This window comes from Desmodus rotundus, chromosome 9 (assembly GCF_022682495.2).
Source record: "Desmodus rotundus isolate HL8 chromosome 9, HLdesRot8A.1, whole genome shotgun sequence".
Taxonomy (NCBI): domain Eukaryota; kingdom Metazoa; phylum Chordata; class Mammalia; order Chiroptera; family Phyllostomidae; genus Desmodus; species Desmodus rotundus.
Window position 1 is genome coordinate 43,349,106 of NC_071395.1, and position 7,214 is coordinate 43,356,319.

Sequence of the window (7,214 nt, forward strand, 5' to 3'; positions counted from 1 at the left end):
GACTGTGTGCAGCGGTAATGGTGCTGAGGCTCCCTGAGGGTATCAGCTAAAGGCATATCATGTCCCTACAGAGGTGAAGGCTAAGTGCAGCTAAAAGACTGCTGACATAGGCATTGAATAAAACAGACTTAACTAAGTCTGTAATAGCAGAATGTGTACCAGCTGCTGTGTGGATAAAATCAGTAATTTCCATAATGTCAGGAACTGTGTGTAGGGTTTTATTTGGGGTGCCCACAGCCCCAAGGTATGGTAATCCAGTGTGAAATGTCATCCATTCTCTTCAGGTTTAAAAACAGAAACAGATTCAGCTGTTCAAAAGACAAGCAGTGGGGATAATCAATTCTTCCTAAAAGCGTTCTTATAACAGTTTTCAATTCTTGAGGGTCTTCTTTAATTTACACCAGACCATATTAACTGATGTGACTAAGGGTCAAGGACCACATTGCAAAGTCAATTTGGCAGTGGTGAAGACTTAATTTTATTTAATGTTAATTTATCAGTTATTGGCTCATAGCTTTCCTGCTTACTATGGGTTATTTTAGGAGAATGAATGCTATGATACCTGAGCAACCCCAGGAATGAACTCTGGGCAGTGAGAGGAGCCCTACAGGCCCTTTAGGTGTGTTCCCCACCCACCTGCCTCTGCGGAGACCCTGGTCGGACACCCAGTGCAGGACCCTTTCCAGATTGCACCAGCCCGCCAGCCCGCCAGCCCGCCGGAGCAAGCCTGGCTCAGCCAAATGTAGGGCAAGGACCTTTCCCAGCCAGGAGCTAACTACAGTCCCTGCAGCATTTTAGGAATGTGTGGCAAAACCAGGCTCTAATATTAAACTGAATGAATGGGAAACTTTTCTTGATTGGGAAATAGAAGCCTCTAGAAGAAGCACAGATAAATTTTCTATTCTCCAGGAAGTTAGTAAAAAATTTAGAAACTCTCTCTGAACTATCTGAACTATAGAAGACTTCTAAAACTGCTCAGTACCAACACCTCACTTCCCCCTTTCTCCAACTCCTCCAGGAGATCCTATGCCTTCTGATGTCCCTTGTCTGGACTTGTCCTCCCTTTCTCCTCCTCCCTCTCCTCCACACCCCTCCCACCCCTTCTTCTCTGTTTCCCTACTCACCCAGGGGAAACCAAGAATAGAAAGGCAGACCCAATAGACTAGAAAAACCAGATATTCTGGCAGCTCCCTCTAGAGAAAAGCCAGTCTCAGGAGAAGGGTAACCAGCAATAATTTACTCCTTGAACTAGAACAGAATTAAGGAATCCAACTAAAGATTTTCCTGATCTTCTCTAAGGCCCTGTTGGGTTCACAAAGGAATTTGATTTAACTGTTAGAACATATGATCCTGGCTATTCTGACCTGTTCCTACTAATATATCTATTGGTTTTTGAGAGCAAAGGAGCAGAATGGGTGAGTAAGGTTTCTGGAAACTATCTATAGAGAGCTTTTTAAGACAAAGAGAAACAGATTAGGAAAAATGCGTGGAATTAGCCCAATGACTTTACCAAGCCATCCTTGAGACTTTCCCCAGGAAATGGAGGGGATGAAAGTCCGGCAACGTGAGCGAAAACCTGATGAAACCATACTGGGTTTGTAGGAACATTTTGAGAACACTTTCACACAATATTCAGGACTCTCCCCTAAGTTTTCAGTGAGGCAGAATAGTAACAAGTTAGGAAAAATTCTTGGAATAGGGAAACTGAGACAGAGAGCTGAACACACTGGCCAAGCAATTTACAGCCAGATATAGAAGTCACCACCCTATAGATAACATCTAGGCCTCAGCTGTATTTTAGCTCCACACCCAGAGAAGGAGCAAAAACAGCTGGGCTACCCAGGACCAGCTGCAATCACTAACAACCCCCCCCTCCCCAGCCCTGGAAAACTGGTAAGTATTCTGCTAAAACCCTCCCCTGAGACCTCCCCTAAAATTCCCACCTGCAAAGCCTCAAGACAAAGAACCCAGCAAGAGCTCTCCCTCTGGGGAGCAGCTGTGACATTTCCTTCACCCTCTTCTTCCTACACAGCACGCATCTCCTAAACTCTAAGGGATCTGAGACTTGCACCAGGGGAGAAGTGGGCATCAGCACCTTGTCCCAGGCTAATCCCCTAAATCTGTCCCCAATGTCCCCTTTTTCTGACTTCCCAGGGAGCTAAGGCAGCCCAGCCTAGGCTCTCCTGTTGCTTCTTCTATGCTAAGTCCTTCCTTGTTTTACTGTTCCCAGGTTAAATGCATCCTCATAGTCACCCGGTTTCAAGTTTTGAAATCTTTCCTACATGAGGTCAATAGCTGGCCTTAGACAGACCTGCTCAGGGCCCGGCCCCTGTCTGGCAACAGTCATATGCTAGGTCTGTAGTTTCCTTGACAAACACCAATCTTTATGTCAGGTCTATTGTCTTTTTGCATCTAAGATAACATACCCTTGGAATTTCGGAGTAATCCCCTTTTTCCAGACCCCTCAGGATATACCCAACACCGGAGCATGAGACCACAGAACCAACCCCTCACTGTCATCTTGTTCCCCGAATACCATCTCTATGTGCTGTAAATGCTAATTGCTAAATATTCTATACCCAGCAATATAAAAGAAGCATGTGTCTCTCGATTTTACTTTTTATTCAGTTTCAGAGATTTTCCTGCTTTGCTTTGTTTCTTCCATCCCCTACATCTACTACCCAAGGGTTTTATGTAACCTCCCTTACGTCTTCTCCTTTGGTTCTAATGTATAATATAAGCTGTAAAACTGCCGTTCTCCAGAGCACTTTTTCAGGCTGTTGAGGTTTTGCCTCCTGAAAATTGTCATCATTTTGGCTCAAAAAACTCATAAAAATTCCCTACAGTTATGGATGTTTATTATGTCAACATTGATAAACTACCAATTCTGGCCAATCGATGATCTAAAATTAGTTAATATCCAAAATGTATCAAGAACTTGTAAAACTTAGCACTCCCCCCCCCAAAAAAAATCAAACAATCCAATTTAAAAATGGGCAAAGGACCTGAATAGACATTTCTCCAAAGAGGACATACAGACGACCAACAGACAAATGAAAAAGATGCTCAACATCACTAATCATCAGAGAAATGCAAATTAAAACCACAGTGAGGTCCTGGTCTGGTAGCTCAGTCGGTTAGAGCATCATGCCAGTACGCCAAGGTTGTGGGTTTGATCCCTGGTCAGGGCACAACCAAGAATCAACCAATGAATGCATAAATAAGTGGGGCAACAAATTGACGTTTCTCACTCCTTCTCTCTTACCCTTCCTCTCTTATGGGAGGTTATAATTGGCTTTTTGAATAATTCCATGGACAGACATGGAAATGACCCCTACATTATATTGCTATATTATAGCAATATTATAGCAATGCTATATTATAGACTGCTAAGACTGCAATACTCTTCTGTAAAATTATAATGCCATATATGCACTGTAAAACAAATTAGATATGTTAATTGTATATAATATATTCTAGTTATTTACAATATATACTAATAATATATAATACTATTTACTACCAATACTGTACAAATACCCCACATACACTATATATACTATTTCTACCTTTTATAAATATATACATACAGATATACACACAAATACACACTATGTACAATAATAATTTTACACTATATAATACCTTATAATACAGTACACAGATACGTCTTTTTAATATAGATGCAAAAGCCTCAACAAAATACTGGCAAACTGAATCCAGCAATATAAAATGACCTATACAACATGACCCAGTGAAATTTACCCAGGAAAGAAATGTTGGTCTAATATCTGAAGATGAATTCAAGTAACATCCTATTAGCAGGATGCTATTAATAGAACAAATGCCAAAAACTACAAGATCATCTCAGTAGGTACAAAAAGATATTTGAAAATATTCAACAACCCTTGACAAGGAAGACAATCAATAACTATGAACAGAAGGGAACTTCGTCATCCTGAAATAAGGCATCAATGAGAAACACACAGCTGACATCATACTTATGGTAAAAAGACCGAAGACTTTCTCTCTAAAATCAGAGAGAAAACAAGAATGTCCCTTCTCACCAGTTGGATTTGGCATAGTAAGGGAGGTGCTAACAAGGAAATTAGGCATACACCGACAGCTCATCAGGGAGACACACGTAGACGTTTTCATGGCACATACAGGTGAACACATGCAGACACAGACACACAAATTCACAAACCCTCAGAGTCAGTGGCTCAGACCACAAACGCTGCCACAGACACATGGATCTCAAGTCATTTGCACCCCTTCCCAGTTTTCTTTCTCTCTTTAGGACTAATTCCCATGAGATAAATTATATAGCTTTACTTATATATCTTGTTTCTTATCTCTTGGAATGTCAGCTTTAAAGCCAACAAGAATATTTGCTAGCTATGTTCACCTCAGCACCTATTAGAAGGCCTGTCACAACATAGAAGATTGATACTTCCTGAATATCAGAGCTTACAGTCAGACAGACAGACAGACTCTCTCACTTGGAACTTCATCATAAGCCCAGATCCTAACAAAGTGAACTGTTCTTACTCCCATACCATGAGGGAGAGGAGTGTCTCCTGGCTCCCAAACCCATCCCCAAAGAGGGTGTTTCATCTCCTCCTGACGGCACTGAGTATAATAAGCACATCTCCACAAACAAATGCACAATGGGAGCCTGTGGATGGCAGAGTCAGGGCCCGAAGTGGCTGGAGTTCTGATGTTCTAGCCCCTCTACTGCTCTAACTGCATCCAGAAATATACCCTTTATGACTTTTCTTTTTGCCACTTTGATTTTCTATTGAGAATAAGTGAGGGAACCAAAGGTAGGTGTGTCCTCGCTCAGCATCCATGTCCTCCACCTCTGCCATGGGATCCTCAACAGACATCAATTCTTCTGTGGGCTCATTCCCACAGAATGCACTCCCTCAAGTCCCACGGTGGGTCCACCATCTTACCTGAACTCTCTTCTTTCTCCTTAGGATCAGTGTCTAATTCATACCCTCAATTTTAATTTTGAAGGTGGCTATGTGACAACATGGACAGGCCAATGCCATTGAAAGATTTTTGTTACTTACATTTCCCAAGATGACGGGGGACTTTATGCCAGGCGAAGTCACAGGGATACATCCAGTTTGGTCAGGAGGCAGAATCAGGAGTGAGCCAAAAACTTTAGCCAGAGCCTTTGTTTAGGTTTCCACAGGCGAGTTAAAACAGCACAGAGTGAGCCGTTTAGGACTAGCTACTTTGAAAAATGCCAGCAGGCTTTGGGGCACAGGAACTGTCTTAGTTTCGAGGTAGCTGGCCCTGGGCTGGTTTATGCCAGGGGACAGACAGTCTCGGTGTGTAGGAAATAAGGAGCTTTAAGGGACATGGCACCAGATCAGGTTGTATTAACATGAAAGGTGAGCTCCAGGCGAGCTGTCCACCACCAGTATGGGATTAGGCACCCCTGGTTCCACAGGGAAGTATCTTCCTATGCCTGAAAGCCCACCAAAGATGTCAAAATATCTTAAAATACAGAATATAAAATACATGATTAATACAATCAGAAAGAAGACAAGAATTTCCCTGTGCCAACTAGTTCAGTTTAACATGGTGAGGTGGGTACTACCAGGGTGATTAGGCAAAAGGAAATAAAAGGCATTCCAGATTTTAAGGACACACACACATACCCCCTGGTAGACATACAAAAATCATTCAGGCTTTGTCACTGAACATGTATACACACACACTCAGACACAGACACACAGACTCCCAAACCCTCAGAGGCCTTGGCATAGACACACGCAGCCCAGGCCCGTAGCGCTGCTCTGCAGCTTTCTCTCCCTCCCTAGGGCTAAGTACCATCTGACACATTACGTATCTTATTAGTGTCCCTTGTTTCTTGTCTCGTACAATGGCAACTTCAATGAGACGGGGATATTTGTTCTCTTTCACTCCCTACGGCATCTCCCAGGAGGCCTATTACACAGGAGGAGTTGATACTTATGGACTAACTAGCCTATACACACACACAAACTCATCCCAGGCCCACATGAACTTGTTCTTCACAGTGAACTGTTCTCAGGTCCATTCTATGTGACACAAGGGTATCTTATCATCTGGTCCCCAAACTCATCTCCCAAGAAGTGTCCATCTGCCCATCCTAATGACAAAGGGCCTTCAAATTTTCTGAGCCTGCACATTACTGTAAGATCATCTACGAAACGCAACTCAAGAGCGTGAAGTGAGCGTCAGGGCTCGGAATGGCGGGAGTTATCCTCCCCCAAATCCTCACGCTGCTACAATCACTTCCAGAAATGCACCCCCCACCAGGTGACCCTTCCTCACTTTGCTTTCCCTCTGGAAGCTCAGGGAGGTCAGTGAAGGTTTGCACTTCCTCACTTGGCTGCTGTCTCCTCGGTATGGCGTCCATTACCTCCCTGAGGTCTCACCTGCACTCAGGTGTCCCCGGTCAGCCCCGCGGGCCAGTCCTCCCCAGCCCTGGATCTCTGGCCCTCATTGCAAGTTCCTTGATGGGGATGGGGAGCAGCCTCGGGACCTGGGGCCACAGAAGGGTGACCTTGGGGACCCAAGAAAACACTGGAAACTGGCGAGGGCACGGAGGAGGTTTGGCTCATTTCTGACTCTCCTCTTCAAGTAACAGAGGGCATGGCCTCCACAGGCATCACCTCCCGCGCCTGCGCAGTTCGGGGAAGGCGGAAATCCCGGGCATTTCCCTCCACTTTGGCGTGGTACCACACTGCGTTTTGGGAGCCACGTGAAGTGCGGGCCCACCCCTCTGGAGTGCTGAGGGCCTGGCTGAGGTGTCATTTCCTACAGGCCATGGGGCTGAAATTCTTCAGGGTGAGTCCAGGTCCAGAAAAGAGTACGCACAGGCCTCGGTGGGTTGGCTCCACACCCAGAAGGCCGCTCTCAAGTGAGGGCGTGGCCAGCGCATGCGCCACTCAAACCACAGGGTGGAATGTGTCACAGAACTCCAAGAGGCCGCTTCCAGGACAACAGGGCTCAAGATGTCAAATACACCTCCTCTGCTGATACTCCGTCTGCAGGTCACCTCAATTTCTCCTTAGATCACTGTCCTCTAAACATCAATGGCTTTCTGGTGTTTTCACCAGGAAACCTCATTGGACTTGAACGGGCATCACTCCACCGTAGACAACTTGTGATGCGCTACTGCAGTGCAATGACCAGAACTCTTTCTCAAACTG